The sequence below is a fragment of the Vipera ursinii genome (genome assembly GCF_947247035.1).
Source record: "Vipera ursinii genome assembly, chromosome: 6".
Lineage (NCBI taxonomy): Eukaryota > Metazoa > Chordata > Lepidosauria > Squamata > Viperidae > Vipera > Vipera ursinii.
In genome coordinates, this window is record NC_139515.1 from 85,065,544 (window position 1) to 85,082,744 (window position 17,201).

General features: G+C 45.2%; 1 protein-coding gene across 1 annotated transcript in view; it reads left to right on the top strand.

Annotated features, from left to right (window-relative positions):
* The first annotated feature begins 5,888 nt into the window (after nucleotides 1-5,888).
* PRKCQ (protein kinase C theta) overlaps nucleotides 5,889-17,201 on the top strand; it is a 56,691-nt gene continuing 45,378 nt past the window's right edge. The window contains exon 1 of the mRNA XM_083366189.1: nucleotides 5,889-5,930. The gene's annotated coding sequence lies outside the window, so the exon portion shown is untranslated. The remainder of the gene's footprint in view (nucleotides 5,931-17,201) is intronic.

Below are 17,201 nucleotides of genomic sequence, written 5' to 3' on the forward strand. Positions count from 1 at the left end.
TGTCTGCCACGTATCAAATTTATTTGCCGTCCGTCTCATGCTTCAAAGGCAACTCTGAACAACCTCTGAGAAAGTTTGTTCTTCTCTCAGTCTAATTCTAGGACCTTTTCTTTTCCCTGCAGAAAGGTGAAAGACAAAAGACCACCAGTTTCCTATCCTGGCTTGTCCAAAAAGAAGGTCATTTGCACTTGAACCGTAAAACAACTCAGGCGCCCAGCTCTGCTTGTCTACTTTCCTTGTTTCGCCCTGAAATCGAACTCCTGCTCCAGGTTTAATTTCATCAACTCTTAGAAAGTTGCAACTCAGATCATGTTGCCTGTTGACTTCCTCAAGTACGACCAGCAGAATCATATTTATGGCAGACTTGACAAGGGCGTCCAAATGAATTGAACTGCTGGAAGAAGAGGGAACTCGGAACACACAGAATCCTGAGGTCCATAAACCTTAATGGACACAAGTACGTGCTGTAAATTTTTCCCCAAAGAGAATATTTTGTTGTTGTTTGCTGCGAAGTCGTGTCTGACCCATCGCGACCTCATGGACAATGTTCCTCCAGGCCTTCCTGTCCTCCACCATCTTCTGGAGTCCATTTAAGCTCCCGCCTGCTGCTTCAGTGACTCCATCCAGCCACCTCCTTCTTGTTGTCCCCTTCTTCTCTTGCCCTCAACCTTTCCCAGCATTAGACTCTTCTCCAGTGAGTCCTTCCTTCTCATTAGGTGGCCAAAGCATTTGAGGATATTTTACAGCAGATTCAGGGAGAAAGCTTAGTTTAAGGGCTAGTGAGTTATTAAGTGGCGAAGCTCAAGCCTGAAGACACTCATTCTGCTCTTTAAAACCCATCCTAACAGAATGATGCAGAACAACACGCTGTAAACCCCAAAGCTGTTTTCAAAAGGCAACTGGACTTAGTTTTGCTTGAAAATCTTTCACTTCTCATCCAAGAAGCTTCTTCAGTTCTGGGATGAGAAGCAAAATGTTTTCAAGAAAAAAAAGTAAGAAAGTCCACTTGCCTTTTGAAAAGCACCTTTGGGACAACGATGACCCGGGTGATTGAGAATCTCCGTAAACTTGCTATGAATGTTGCCCCCATCTTGCTAGGAAAATCTCTAAGCTAAGGGCTATGAAACAAGAGTTAAGAGATTGCAAAACTGGGAAAGAAAGAAGAAAGAAAGAAAGAAAGAAAGAAAGAAAGAAAGAAAGAAAGAAAGAAAGAAAGAAAGAAAGAAAGAAAGAAAGAGCAGAGAGAGAGGGAGGTAAAAGGAGGAGGAGGAGGAAGAGGAAGAAGGAAGGAGGGAGGGAGGGAGGGAAGGAAGAAAGAAATAAGAAAGAAAGAAAGAAAGAAAGAAAGAAAGAAAGAAAGAAAGAAAGAAAGAAAGAAAGAAAGAAAAAGCAGAGAGGGAGGGAGGCAAGGGGAGGAGGAGGAGGAAGAGGAAGAAGGAAGGGAGGGAGGGAAGAAAGAAAGAAAGAAAGAAAGAAAGAAAGAAAGAAAGAAAGAAAGAAAGAAAGAGAAAGCAGAGAGAGAGGGAGGTAAGAGGAGGAGGAGGAGGAAGAGGAAGAAGGAAGGAAGGAGGGAGGGAGGGAGGAAGAAAGAAAGAAAGAAAGAAAGAGAGAGAGAGAGAAAGCAGAGAGAGGGAGGTAAAAGGAGGAGGAGGAGGAAGAGGAAGAAGGAGGGAGTGAGGAAAGAAAGAAAGAAAGAAAGAAAGAAAGAAAGAAAGAAAGAAAGAAAGAAAGAAAGAAAGAAAGAAAGAAAGAAAGAAAGAAAGAAAGAGGAGGTAGGGAAGGGAAGGAGGAGGAGAAGGAAGAAAGGAAGGAGGAGGAGGGGGCAGGAAGGAAGGAAGAAAAAGGAAGGAAGGAAGGAAGGAAGAAAAAGAAAGAAAGAAAGAAAGAAAGATAGATAGATAGATAGATAGATAGATAGATAGATAGATGAAAGAAAGAAAGAAAGAAAGAAAGAAAGAAAGAAAGAAAGAAAGAAAGAAAGAAAGAAAGAAAGAAAGAAAGGAACCAGAAGACATCTCAACCAGCAGTCAACATCCATGTAAGCAGGTATTAATACCAGACAAACAACCAAGCAGAAAACAATACCCTATTGAAGAAAACTACCAAGGTGAAAGTCAGCCCCCACTAACGCTGGCGGGGAAAGCTTCTGTATAAAGACAAGGAGCAGACCCACACGTGCTCTTAATCACATGTTACTTAATCAGGTAATGAAAGGTTCCGCAACCAAACCACCAGTTTAGAGGCGACCAAGGACTTTATTATACTTTACTGGAATCTCTTTCTCAAACGGATGCTGGAAAGCCTGTCCTACCAACAGACTACACTGCGGCGCCCTCTTGTGGCGAACGGTTGAATAGCACCTTCGTGAAGCACACACGCTTGAATAAGCCCAGAATCAATACATTATTTATTTTATTATTTTTTATTTTAATTCCATTTATATCCCGCCCTTCTCCGAAGACTCAGGGCGGCTTACAAGCTTAGCAGTAGCCTTCATTCTATGTATATGCCTGCTTATTAGGGCTTTCACACACACCCCCAAGCGGCATTATTACAAAGTCAGCTTAATTGCCCCCAACAATCTGGGTCCTCATTGACAGATAAAAGAGCGAGGAGGGTCCCATAAGATTTATTTCCCTTTTCCATAAAAGCCTCCCCCCACACTTCCTTTTAATTCCAGAGAATCAATGTGGTTGCTGTTATTGTAAATCTTCCTCCACTACCCTGGGAGGTATTTGCTGAACTGACCCACTTATTCAAATATGAAGGATTGGGGGATTAGGATTTGGCCAGTTCTCATGCATCTGATACATATTTTTTTAAAAAAAAAACACATGCAGCATGATCCACAAGGAGGAGATCCTGTTGGGCAGCAGCAAAACAGATCACGTCCAAAGAGAGGAAAATAGAGGTGAAATAGATTAAACAATAAGAGCAATGGAGAATGGAATGAAGGCTGCCGAAATCTGGGATACAGGAAGTCCTCAAATTACAAGCATTTCTTTAGTGGCTGTTCCAAATTACAATGGCTGCTGAAAAAAAATGACTTAATGACTGGTCCTCGCACTTATGACTGTTATGCCATGTCTGCGGTCACGTGATCAAAAAAAAGTGAGAAAACACAACTTTAGCTCAGGACAAGCAAGGATAGCTTTTGGTTATATTACCGTGGCTGGGGATCAAGATGAAACCATGGTTGTCTGGGGAATTCTGGGAGTTAAAATGCCCAAGTCTTAAAGTTGCCATGTTTGGAGACTCGTGGGCTAGAATAAGGGAGAAAACACGACTTGAGCCCAGGACAAGCAAAGATAGTTTGGGGCTGTATTACCATGGCTGGAGATCAAGATGGAGGCCACTTTCTGGGCCTGTGCTGGCAAAGATGGTGGCCCTTGAAAGTAAATGCCTGGGCCCCTGTGAAAACCATCTTTATCTGCTCAGCAGATCTGTAAAAACTCTATGCGCAGAGGGCAAGAGGCAGGCACTGGGTAGGCGTAGGCACCATAAGCTTCCTTTCTTTCGTAAACCTCATGTAGGAACCGAAGAAAAATCTGTTCAGGTACGTTTTTCTAACCACAGACGCCCACACAACTCTCGGCTTCCTAAGTAGGGGAGGGGAGAGCTGCGTTCTCCTGCCTCCTCGCCTGAGCTGATCTCCAGGCAGAGGACCCCATGCATGGGCTTTGTAGTCTCGCTAGCCAGGCTGACGTGGACCACCTCTTAGACCAGGGGTAGGCAAGCTTGGCTCTTTTATGACTCGTGGACTTCAACTCCCAGAATTCCTGAGCCAGCCACGCTGAGGGGAAAGGGAGAGGTCTCCAAGCTGAGCCAGGTTGGCTCAGGAATTCTGGGAGTTGAAGTCCACGAGTCATAAAAGAGCCAAGGTTGCCTACCCCTGTCTTAGACTTAGAACATAGAATCAATCATAGGGCTGGAAGAGACCACAGAGGTCATCTACACCGACCCCTTGCTCAAGGCAGGAGACCTTGTACAGGCAGCCCTAGACTTGCGTCCACAACGGAGCCCAAAATTTCTGTGGCTGAGAGATTCCTTAAGTGGCTTTTGCCCTATTTTATGACCTTTCTTACCACAGTTATTACGTGAATCACTGCGGCCGTTAAGTGAATAACACCATTGTTTCCCGTTCGATTTTGCTGGTCAGAAGGTTGGAAAAGGGGGACTGCATGACCCCGGGACACTGCAACTGTCAGAAATACAAGTCAGCTTCCAAGTGTCTCCATTTTGATTATATGGCCACGGGGATGTCGCAGTCGTCATGTGAAAAATGGTCCAAAGCGTGTGCGCGCGCTCAGCCGCCACTTGTGCACATGCGTGCTTGCCCACCGCTTCCACAGCCCAGTTCTGAGCAATTCACAGCCTGTAGTGGGCTGCAGAGCAGGAGTTGGGGACCCCTGAGCTAGATGATTTGGGGCCAGTCACCAGGAGATGGAGAGTTCTAGTCCCGCCTCAGGCATGAAAGCCGGCTGGGTGACTTTGGGCCAGTCACCAGGAGACGGTGAGTTCTAGTCCCGCCTTAGACATGAACGCTGGCTGGGTTAAAAATAAATAAGAAAGGTGGGATAAAAATTAAAGAGAAAAAGAGAGAGGGAGAGGGAGAGGGAGGGAGGGAGGGAGGGAGGAGAGAGAATATATCAAAACAGAAAGAAGGCATTTTATCTGAAGCCTGAAACACTTCTTTATAACAAACCCTGCTCCAGTGTTGTATATTTTTTTACAACTTAAGCCATCATTAAGATAAATAGGAGGTGAGCAAGGCTGGTTATTTTTATTTCAGTCTGCGATCCCAGCTGGGAATGGGCAATGGCAAATCATCTGGACACACAGACACACCAAAAATGTAGGATTTTTTTTTAAAAAAAAATCCCTGAGAATTTCAGATTTCCCTTAATTTTAATTTTAGCTTCCCAATAATTCCATGGATTGAGAGAGAAACTATGTCTTCCCAGATAATCTTCCTTCCTTCCTTCCTTCCTTCCTTCCTTCCTTCCTTCCTTCCTTGTCCTCCCTTCCTTCTTTCCTTCTTCCTTCTGCCTTCTTCCTCTCTTTCCTTTTTTCTTCCTCATTTCTTTCCTTCTACTTTCCTTCTGTCTTTTTTCTTTCCTTCTTCCTTCTTCTTTCTTCTTTCTTTTCTCCTTTTTCCTTCCTTCCTTCCTTCCTTCTCTTCTTGCCCTTCCTTCCTTCTTTCCTTCTTCCTTCTTCCTTCTTCCTCTCCTTCCTTTTTTCTTCCTCATTTCTTTCCTTCTACTTTCCTTCTGTCTTTTTTCCTTCCTTCTTTCGTTCTTCTTTCTTTTTTCTTTTCTCCTTTTTCCTTCCTTCCTTCCTTCCTCCTTCCTTCCTTCCTTCTCTTCTTGCCCTTCCTTCCTTCTTTCCTTCTTCCTTCTTCCTTCTTCCTCTCCTTCCTTTTTTCTTCCTCATTTCTTTCCTTCTACTTTCCTTCTGTCTTTTTTCCTTCCTTCTTTCGTTCTTCTTTCTTTTTTCTTTTCTCCTTTTTCCTTCCTTCCTTCCTTCCTTCCTTCCTTCCTTCCTTCCTTCCTTCCTTCCTTCTCTTCTTGCCCTTCCTTCCTTCTTTCCTTCTTCCTTCTTCCTTCTTCCTCTCCTTCCTTTTTTCTTCCTCATTTCTTTCCTTCTACTTTCCTTCTGTCTTTTTTCCTTCCTTCCTTCCTTCCTTCCTTCCTTCCTTCCTTCCTTCCTCCCTCCCTCCCTCCCTCCCTCCCTCCCTCCCTTCCTTCCTCCCTGGCCCCGGGCCAGCCGGGATCAGCCCCTCTGCAGCGCCGGCCCTGCCAGCGGAGGCGGCGACGGCAGCGCGAGGTCGCGGCGGGCGCGGGGGCGACGGGCTGGGTGGGTGACGGAGAGCAGCAGCTGCCGCCGGGGCCGCCGGACACGTTGACCGAGGAGGACGGGGCGAGGAGCAGGTAAGGGGCCCCGGGGACCCCCGCTGACCCCACCGAGCGGGGAGGCGGTTGGCGCCGACTGTGGAAACTCTCGCGGGCGCTTTCCACTTCGCCAGTCCGGCGTCCTACTCGGAGCTGCCGCTTGCAAAGGCTGCGGAGGGGAGCAGGGGTGTTTTTTTTTCCCCCGACTTTACTTTGCAGAAAGAAAGAAAGAGAGAGAGAGAGAGAGAGAGAGAGAGAGAGAAAGAGAGAGAGAGAGAGAGAGAGAGAGAGAGAGAGAGAGAGAAAGAAAGAGAAAGAGAGAAAGAAAGAAAGGCAAGAAAGAAGGAAAGAAGGAAGGAAGGGAAAGAAAGAAAAAAGAGGGAAGAAAGAAGAGAGAGAAAGAAAGAAAGAGAGGGAGGGAGGGAGGAGGGAAGGAAGAGAGAAGGAAGGAAGGAAAGAAAGGCAAAAAAGAAGGAAGGGAGGAAGGAAGGAAGGAAGAAAAAGAAAAAGAGAAGGAAGGAGGGAGGGAGGGAGGAGGGAGGGGAGGGAAGGAAGAGAGAAGAAAGGAAGGAAAGAAGGAAGGAAGGGCAAGAAAGAAAGAAGGAAAGAAAGAAGGAAGGGAAAGAAAGAGAAAAGAGAGAGAAGAAAGAAAGAAAGAAAGAAAGAAAGAAAGAAAGAAAGAAAGAAAGAAAGAAAGAAAGAAAGAAAGAAAGAAAGAGGAAAGAAAGAAAGAAAGAAAGAGGAAAAAAAGGAAAAGGAAAGAAAAACAGAGGAGCTGTGTTTGGAGCTGGGGGTTGGGAGGAGCAATCTCTCCCATCGCAAACCAGGTTAGAATCAGGCGGAATTAGCTTTGCCTTGTTTAGCAGGGCTGCCTGGATCTGATCCAGCCCTGCATGACTTGATTGATGCCCAGAGGAAGGATTGCCGGTTTTTAAATCAAGGGTCCTTGATGCTCTCTGAGCTTGGTTGCTTTCTTGCAGACGTTTCATGACCAAACTAGGTAACATCATCAGGGCTTGGGGTTTCTTTGGTTGGGCTGTTTCCTGTCGGCTTGGTTGGCAACTCCTTGATTGGGGTATGGTTTACTCCTTGACTGTTGGTCTGATGTTAATCTTGGTGTTAATCTAGGTTTATCTGGCTTCTGGTTGGTGGTGTGGAGGTGTTTGGGTCTTTCTGTTTCGTTTTTGGCTTGCTGATTGCCTCTTTCGCATAACGTATAGTAGATATTGTTTGCCTCTATGTGTCTATTGATAGCTAGTTTGTCAAAGTGCCCGGCTTCTAGAAATTCCCTGGCGTTTTTAGACTTGGCTTGGCCTAGGACGGTCCCAGTTTCCCAGTTGAAACGGTGGGGAAGTCTGTCCATCTGTTGTGAAATTAAAGATGTCTCATCCTGTCTCATCCTGACTGCTCATTAGTGCTCATGGATGCGTCCTGCCAGCTTTTGAATCAGCCTGGGCTACTGGTGCTTTTTTCACCAGAGACTTGATCACTGTGATGATTTTTTTAGCTGCCTCAAGGTATAGGTATAGGGTTTCCTGCCTGAGCAGGGGGTTGGGCTAGATGACCTTCAAGGTTCCTTCCAACTTTACTATTATTATGAAGGGTGGAAGCTGCCGTTTTCGGTGCTCCCCCCAGGTTCTGGGAAGTTGGCCACCATCCTTGCATGATGGTTCAGGCTGGGAAGTTTTGTCAGGGTCCTCGTTGTAAGAGAGACAGGAGCTTGGAGTAAGACGAAGGAAATGAGTCCTGTTCTTCATCATCTTTGGTTCTTTATAAATGTTGATTTTTCAAGAAATGGATGAAAGGGATGGCTGCTCAAGGCTTAATGGTCCCTTAATCATTTCCTTAATGATCTCCAGGGGGCTGGACTAGAAGGCCTTCAAGGCCCCTCCCAGCTCTCTTCTGATTGATTGAGAATGAAGAGATTAGCAATTGGGGACCAATGCCAAGATGCCTGATCTAGGCTGCGTTCACACGTTAAACAAGACTAGCCATGATTGAATGGCTTAGCCAGGGTATCTATGTGATGTAAGTGAACATGCTGTGGTTTTCTTTTGAAATTTGCCTGGTTCCGCACCATCACACTCATCCCTTATAGGGTGTGTTTCACCCCTTATAGCAGGGGTCCCCAACCCCCGGTCTGTGGGCCGGTACCGGGCCACAGCATGCCAGGAACTGGTCCGTAGAAACAAGCAAAGCCCCATCCGCAGGATGCAGGCAGCACACAAAACCACGCATCCTCCGGTCTGCGGAAAAACCTCTCTCCATGGAACCGGTCCCTGGTGCCCAAACGGTTGTGGACCTCTGTCTTATAGGGTGTGTTTCCTTGGGCACAGCAGCTCATGTGAATGGCCATAAGTGTCCTGTTAACCTGCATTTCAGGTTAAGCACGTGTGAACGCGGTCGCAAAATACCGTTCTGTATTTTTTTTTTTTAGATGAATTTGGATATTGAATACTGGTTACTGATGTTTGTAACACAGGACCCGGATATTTGCATTACTGCTGATCCCCTTATTCTTTCTCCTACCCAATTAAATCAAGAAAAGAGGATTTTCTCCAAGTTCCTTCTTTTAAGAGCTCTTGGGGGAGGGGTGCATGCCCCCAGTTTTTGGAACAGCAAAAAAATTCGACGTTATTGGGACATCGGAAAACAATCCGAATCAGAAGCTATTACGACAGGCTTTTGAGGAAGAAATAGATTTATTTGGGGTAAGAAGCCTAGGCAGAAGCCAGCTTTTAGAAATGCAGATATAATAATAAACCCAGTCAGGAGGGTTGGAGCCTTCCAGCTAGGAACTGAAGAGATTAGGAAGTCAAAGAGACCTAAAATCTACATAAACCCCACCACCACCACCCAAATTCTAAGGACAGGAGACATAATAGGATTAACGCACCAATACCGAAAGGGCACACTCAGACTCAGGTCAAAGTGCACGACACAGGAAGTACAAGGCCTCAAACAGGAAAAAGGAAAGAACCTCAAGAGTCCCAGAAGGTGTAAAAGCCCACCGCTGTGCTCCATGTGGTCACCTTTTTTTTTCTTTTCCAGAGCCATTTTTCTGTCTGGCTCTCCTCTTCAATAAACTACAAGCTTTTTTCTAAAAGCAGTCTCCATGTCGTTTATTCCCGGCTTGGACTGCACCATGATGAAGACTTTTCCTTCAACACAGGGAGCAGAAAAATTGGTTTTCAAAGGAAGCAGTTTAAGATCTCCCATCTCAATCCCTTTGGGAACTTGTAACTTATTTCCTAATTTTCTTTATCTGAGGCAATTGATATTCTCTCATTTTCCAAATTGCCACAAAGGACTGGCACTTTGAACGTGTCCTACTGTGGGATCCAATTAACAGGCCATCTCTGTCATTATATCTGCCCTATGGACCCCCAACCTGTCCTCAAATGGCTGTCCAGTCTCTTCTTAAAAACCTCCAGTGTTGGAGCATTCACAGCTTCTGGAGGCAGGTTGTTCCACTGGTTAGTTGTTCTAACTGTCAGGAAGTTTCTCCTTAGTTCTAGGTTGCTTCTCTCCTTGACTAGTTTCCATCCGTTGCTTCTTGTCCTGCTTTCAGGTGCTTTGGAGAATAGCTTGGCTCCCTCTTCTTTGTGGCAGCCCCTGAGATATTGGAAGACTGCTATCATGTCACCCCTCACCCTTCTCTTCGTTAAACTACACATACCCAATTCCAGCAACCGTTCCCTATATGTTTTAGCCTCCAGTCCCCTAATCATCTTTGTTCTTCTCTGTACCCTCTCTAGAGTCTCGACATCTTTTTTACATCGTGGTGACCAAAGCTGGATGCAGTATTCCAGGTGTGGCCTTACCAAAGCATTGTAAAGTGGTATTAGTACTTCACTTGATCTTGATTCTATCCCTCTGTTAATGCAGCCTAGCACTGTGTTGGCTTTTTTGGCAGCTGCAGCACACTGCTGGCTCATATTGAAGTGATTGTCTACTAGGACTCCGAGATCCCTCTCATAGTTACTAGTATTGAGCAAGGTACCACCTATACTATACCTGTGCATTTGATTTTTCCTGCCTAAATGTAGAACCTTACTTTTTTCACCATTGAATTTCATTTTGTTAGATAGTGCCCAGTGTTCCAGTCTGTCCAGATCCTTCTGTATCTTAAGCCTATCTTCTGGAGTGTTGGCTATTCCTGCCAGCTTGGTGTCATCTGCAAATTTGATGAGTTCCCCATCTATCCCCTCATCCAAATCGTTAATGAAGATATTGAAGAGCACTGGGCCCAGAACAGAGCCCTAGGGCACCCCACTACACACTGTCACCCTGTCACCCTGTGGCAAAATGGACAGTCAATAAATTTTACAAATAAATAAATAAACTGGCTATTCCTTCAGGCCTTGTCCCGGGGAAAATTTGTGATCCCGTCCAGTTTGATGCTTTCCTTTCTTGAATAGCCTTGGCAGAATTTCCGGTATAAATTTTCTATAGCTTTATTTCTGTTCCTTTTGTTCGTTCATTTGTTTGTTTTTTTAATGGTGCACCATCCCAAAGTGGTGCAATTTGGAGAGGACAGCTGCATAGATCAAATAAATATTGCGTTACATTGCATCGCATCTCATGCTACTCTTCCTACAGAATTCTGCATCCGGTTCTGCGTGCTGAATGAAGAGGGTGGTTGCAAAAATCAGAAGGGAAAAACTCGGCTTCAGGGCTTGGAAGGTGGGGGTGGGGGTGGGGTGAGCAGACAAAATCCTCCATTTCAAATAATTGAGTGGCTGAAGGGTTTCTCAAAGTAGAAAAAAGCATTTCTCCACTGTTGCAGGATTAAAATTACAAAAGAGTTGGTTTCAGCTGGTCTGGCAGAGAGGTAAAATCTGGATAAAGATGGCTTAATGCCGGAATTTGGGAAATTTTGGAGTTTAGGGCTCTCCATCCCTGGGGGAAGGGGAAATTTTCTTTGGAGTATATATTTCCCCATTGCAACTGGGAATCCACCGTTAGGGGCTGTGCATGCATGCAATTTTGCTGCAATATCAGGGCCGTGCAAACCAATTGGGTCTCTGCTAGATGTTTAACCAGCAGACATGCAACCGTATCAAATGTGGCTGAGGGAAATGTAATCAGAGAAAGTGAATATTGCTCACGAAGGCAGTTGGTGGTAGGGAAGGGATCTGACAGACGTGGAAAGTGTGTCTTTGTTGAATCTGAGAGTGTGATGAAGCAGGCAAATGGCAAATGGTCGTAAAAAATGGTATTCAGCAAACATGAGAGAGCCAGTTTGAGACAAATGGTTGTCTGATCTCTTCTTAAAAACCTCCAGTGTTGGAGCACCCACAACTTCTGGAGGCAGGTTGTTCCACTGGCTAATAGTTCTCACTGTCAGGAAATTTCTCCTCAGTTCTAGGTTGCTTCTCTCCTTGGTTAGTTACCACCCATTGCTTGTTGTCCTGCCTTCAGGTGCTTTGGAGAATACCTTGACTCCCTCTTCTTTGGGGCAGCCCCTGAGATACTGGAACCCTGCTATCATATCACCTTCTCTTCATTAAGCTAAACCAGGGGTAGGCAACCTTGGCTCTTTTATGACTCGTGGACTTCAACTCCCAGAATTCCTGAGCCAGCAAGGCTCGGCTTGGAAACTTCTCCCTTTCCCCTCAGCATGGGGAAAGGATAACTTTGGGCCAATCACCAGGAGACTGTGAGTTCTAGTTCCACCTTAGGCCTGAAAGCTGGCTGGGTGACTTTGGGCCAGTCACCAGGAGACTGTGAGTTCTAGTCCCGCCTTAGGCCTGAAAGCCGGCTGGGTGACTTTGGGCCAATCACCAGGAGACTGTGAGTTCTAGTCCTACCTTGGGTATGAAAGCCAGCTGGGTGACATTGGGCCAGTATCTGTCTGTCTTTTTGTCTGTCTGTCTTTCTCTCTCTCTCTCTCAGAGGATTGTTGTTATGGGATAAATGGGAGGAGAATAGAATACAGCTGGAAAGAGGGAAGTGTGTTGGATATGTTTACTGCCCTGAGTTATTTGTGAAAAATAATAAAGCCTGGATATAAATAAATAAATAAAGTTAATAAATTGAATTACAGATAGTCCTCAACTTGCGACAGTTCCTTTAGTGCAAGGGTCTTTAAACTTGGCAACTTTAAAGACTTGTGGACTTCAATTCCCAATTCCTGTCACGGTTCCGATAGATGAAACCGTTTAAAAGAACTTCAAGGCAAGGCTTTCTTCCTTAAAGAACATTTTATTTAGGAAACAAGAGATCGGCACGTACGAAGGCGAACCCAAGACTAATTTTCCCTCCCTCAGTCTGCAAAGTTGCAAGTTGCAATTCCCATCCCAAATTGCTGTCATCAATCACATTCACCAACTGTTTCAAATCGTGGGCTCTCCTCCCAGCACTTTTGCCCGCCAAAATGTTATCCGCGTTGACCTTGATTCTCACACACAGAAGTTGTTTTAGCTAACCGAAAACTACACCTTCCCCACACACACACACCCTTCTTCCTCTAGCTAAAAAAAATCTCTAAACTAATTAATATGTGGCGATGAAGACAAAAACGGAAAATGGCTTCGGTTCTGTTTGTCAGAGCGTTGACACCCGTGTCAATTGCAGGAGATTCACTTAAACCACTGCGGCAAGAAACATCGTACAACGAGGCCAAACTTGCTAAAACAAAAGTTTCGCTTAGCAGCAGAAATTTCCTCTTCTGCTCATTCGGTCTTGGGCAGTCTTGTGAATTGGGAGGCCTCGTTGCTGAAACGAAGACCCGACTGAGTGTGTGGAAGTGGTTGGGCCAGGAAACCCTTGTCAAAGGAAGATACGTTCCAGGAAATCGAACTGTTTAAATGAAACACGAGAAAGAAATGTTTCTGCTGCCAGCCGTTCGTTCTCTGGTTTTTGAAAAAGTATAGGCGTAACCGACGGGGTAGTAAAAAAAAAAAAACTCTCTCAAAATACCAGCCAGTTCAATCATTCTTTGCACCATTACTATTAGTAGTAGTAGTAGTAGCTCGATAAGATCTAAGATGGCGGTGCCTGGAATGGCTGCGGCTGCATTGGCTCTTGAAGGCAAATAGTTTTGGGAGGGATAGTAAGGGCTATAGGCCACATGATCAGGAAATTTTAATGTGTTTGAGCAACATGGTGGAACTAAGGTAACATACGACATACGACCGACAATCTTTGCTGGCCTGGCGAGTTTTTAGTTGTTTTGGAACTGTTGGTGAGACCATTAAAAGTCGTTGGCGCTGTTTGAATTTGTTCTACCAGCAGCAAGATCTGACTGCTGGCCCAGTGGTGGATTGTATTGCAAATCAGGGCTGTTTCTAGAGGAGGCAGAGGAGGAGAGGACCTGGAGCTTATGGAGCGAAGGAACTGGATGAGGCTGTCGGCAGGCCCAGAGGAAGAGAGAGAGGCTTTTGGAGGAGTTGGTGGCAGCGTGCTCCAGGGGTGAAAAGAAGCAAGGCCTCTTAAAGGAAAAGGTGGAAGAGTCAGCATCAGAAAAAGGAAAGAAGGCGAGGTTGTCGGAATACAAGACAATTTGAGGGCTAATCCACATGGAGCCCCATTTCCATCTGTCCTGTTTGCCATCGTTCACTCCCTAGAGACTAAAATGGACAATGTGAAATTTGAGCGGGCCACGAACAAGGAGTATATATCGGAGATGGTGACCCTTTGAGAGCTGTATGCAATGAAATTTCATTTTGATGTATGCCGATTGGTGTACATTCAAAGTGACAATAAAGTTATCATTATCAGTATGGTAAAATATCGCTATCAAAATGTAATTGACAAAGGAAAATATGTGAATATATATATATATCCCCTGCTGAGTATGGAATCCAAATTGAAGCATCTCCCAGTAGAAGAGATTATTGGCAGCTCGGTTTGAATTGTGGGGTCCTTGGTGGTCTCTGAGCTTTCATGACCCAACTAGGTAGCATCATGTGGTAGAAGGGAGTGGGGCTTGCAGAAAAGAAGAAGAAGAGGCGGAGGAGGTGGCCGTCTATGGAGTCCTTGGTGCTCTCTGAGCTTGGTGGTTTTCTTGCAGATATTTCATGACCCAACTAGGTAACATCATCGGTGCTAGGAGGGAGTGGGGCTTGCAGAGAGAAGGAGGAGGAGGAGGAGGAATGTGGGGTCCTTGGTGCTCTTTGAGCTTGATTATTTTCTTGCATTTATTTCATGACCCAACTAGGTAACATCATCAGTGCTAGAAGGGAGGCAGACTTGAGAAGGAGGAAGACTATGGGGTCCTTGGTGTTCTCTGAGCTTGGCGGTATTCTTGCAGTCGTTTCACGACCCAACTAGGTAACATCATCAGTGCTAGAAGGGTGTGGGGTTTGTCGAGAGGAGGAGGAGGACTGTGGGGTCCTTAGTGGGTAGCGTGTTGGTGATGTGTGTTTTTTAAAGGTAGTACAAAATGTTTCTGGACCCATAATTGTTAGGGCATAATGTTTGAGTAAGCTTTTCCATTTGCACCTGCCAGAATTCCCAAGGAAGGAAAGATGCTTGTTTACAATCCTCTGCCAAAACAGACCAGGATTATCCAGCCTTGCGGCTTCCAAATGTGTTGAATGCCTTCCCATAATCCCCAGCCAAACACCAGCTGTGGGTGATACCAAATTAGCAGACCCAATCATCCAGTTTCATGTCTATATGTATGATCATAATGTAGGTGGGTACTATTTCAGAATAATGCTGAACTGTTCAGAGGGAGGGAGGGAGGGAGGAAGGAAGGAAGGAGGGAGGGAGGGAGGAAGGAGGGAGGGAGGGAGGAAGGAAGGAAGGAAGGAAGGAACAGAGGGAGGGAGATAAAAAAGGACAGAAGAAAGGAATGGAGGAGAGAAAGTGGAAGAGAGAGAGAGAGAAAGAGGGACCAGAAAGAGAAGGAAGGAAGGAAGGAAGGAAGGAAGGAAGGAAGGAAGGAAGGAAGGAAGGAAGGAAGGAAGGAAGGAAGGAAGGAGAAGAGGGAACAGATGGAGGGAGGGAAAGAAGGACAGAAGAAAGGAAGAGAGGAGAGAAAGGGAGGAGACAAAAAGAAGGAGAGAGAGAGACAGAGAAAGAGGGACCAGAGAGGGAAGGAAAGAAAGAGAGAGAAATGGAGAGAGGGAGAGAGGAGAGAGGGAGGGAGGAAAGGAAGGAAGGAAGGAAGGAAGAAGCAATCAAAATCAAAGGAAGAAAGTGAGAAATAGAGAGGGAAGGAAGGAGCCAGAGGAAGAATGGAGGAAGGAAGCGATAGAAGAAGGAAACAGAGAGAAAGAAAGAAAGAAAGAAAGAAAGAAAGAAAGAAAGAAAGAAAGAAAGAAAGAAAGAAAGAAAGAAAGAAAGAAAAGATAAACTGCATGGGTCTTTACTTTCTTGAATGAAGAGGCAGAGTAGACTTTCAGTTCTGAAACTTGGAACAAGTCCAGAGCATCCCAGCAGGGCTGACCAGGCGTATGAAAACCAGAAGTCATACAAGGGGGAGGGGGGAGGGGCGTGGAGGGAACCAGGATGCTCAGTCTGGAGAAGAGAATCCGGGAAGACGGAGCGTGGGCGCCTGAAAAGTTTCCACATGAAGAAAGAGAAGGCATTTCCTGGGCTTTTGTGTGTTTTCAAAAGGGGTTGCCCACCCCCATTACAATCCACTTTCCCACGCCCCCTAAGAGAACTAGAATTCCCAAATAGAAGTCTCTACCATTCCTCTTTGCACCCACGCATTTATCCCAGTTTTCAGTTGCAAATCTTTCCACACAAAAGGACTGCCACCTACGCCGGTGTTTCCCAACCTTGTCGCCTTTAAGGTGGGTGGACTTCAACTCCCAGAATCCCCCAGCCAGCCAGCCTGGCTGGCTGGGGAATTCTGGGAGTTGAAGTCCACCCACCTTAAAGGTGCCAAGGTTGAAAAACAATGATACCCTATACCAGGGGCTCTTCAAACTTGGCCCTTTGATGACTTCTGGACTTCAACTCCCAGAATTCCTCAGCCAGGCACGTTGGCTGAGGAATTCTGGGAGCTGAAGTCCACAAGTCATCAAAGGGCCAAGTTGGAAGACCCCTGCCCTATACATTTATTGTGACATTAGGGAGCCAACAGATGCTCCCCCAGGGCTGCAGGACTCTGGGAAAAATGGTCTCGTTCACAGACTTCTACGAAACCTAGCTTGTTGGCAGAAGAAAGGTGGTTAAAACTAGCCCAGTTTCGAAAGAGAGGGCTCTTAAAGAAACGACACTGAGGGTTTTCCAGCCCTTTCAGTTGTTCCAGCAGCACCTACTCCCAAGGTGTGAAAATGAGATCCGGTGTCCGAAACCAGAGACACTGGCCTTAGTTAAAGCTGCTTTTTAATTATAGGAGGTACAGCTTATTTTTCACAGAAAGTGCTGGCACTAAGACTTCTACGCTCTCTTGTTAAAAAGAGAGAGAGAGAGAGAGAGAAACAGAGAGAGAGAAAGAGAGAAGGTGTTGAGATCTGAAAATGCTGAGTTTTTTTTTCCATTCTTGTTCTATAAGCCTTAAGTGCCAAGAGGACATGGGGGTGGGGGATATGCTTGTCATTGTACAGGTAGCCCTTGACTTAATGACCGTTTCAAATAATGAATAATAATAATAATAATAATAATAATAATAATAATAATAATAATAATAATAATAATAATAATAATAATAATAAAATAGTAGTAGTAGTAGTAGTAGTAGTAGTAGTAGTAACTGGGCATTGTGTAAAAAATACGACTTGCCTGTGTCCGAAAAGTGGTGGGAACATAGGGTGGAAAAAGTTGTCGAGAATGAGAGGGTGAAAATCTTGTGGGACTTCCGAATACAGACAGATCGCCATTTGGAACACAACAGGCCAGATATCGCAGTCGTAGAGAACCGAAGCGTACAGTTGATTGGTATCGCTGTACCAGGAGATGCCAGAGTCGAAGAAAAAGAAATGGAAAAAATTGCGAAATACCGCGACCTGGCCATCGAAACTGCGCGATTATGGATGAAACGTGTAACAGGGATACCCATTGTCATCGGGGCACTGAGAACTATGTCCCCAAATTTTGCAAAATACATGAAGAAACTGCAGCTTCCTGCAGTAACTCCAGCAATGTTACAAAAAACTGCGCTACTCGGAACATCTTACATTTTAAGGAGATACCTGGTTGATACCTAGGATGCTGGCAGCAACCCGTGTCAACCATTAGTGCCAGTCAATTTGAGTGTTCAATTGACTGAGGTTCTCTAATGAATAATAATAATAATAATAATAATAATAATAATAATAATAATAATAATAATAATATTAATATTAATACTTCACTACTCAGAACATCTTACATTTTAAGGAGATAACTGGTTGGTACCTAGGATGC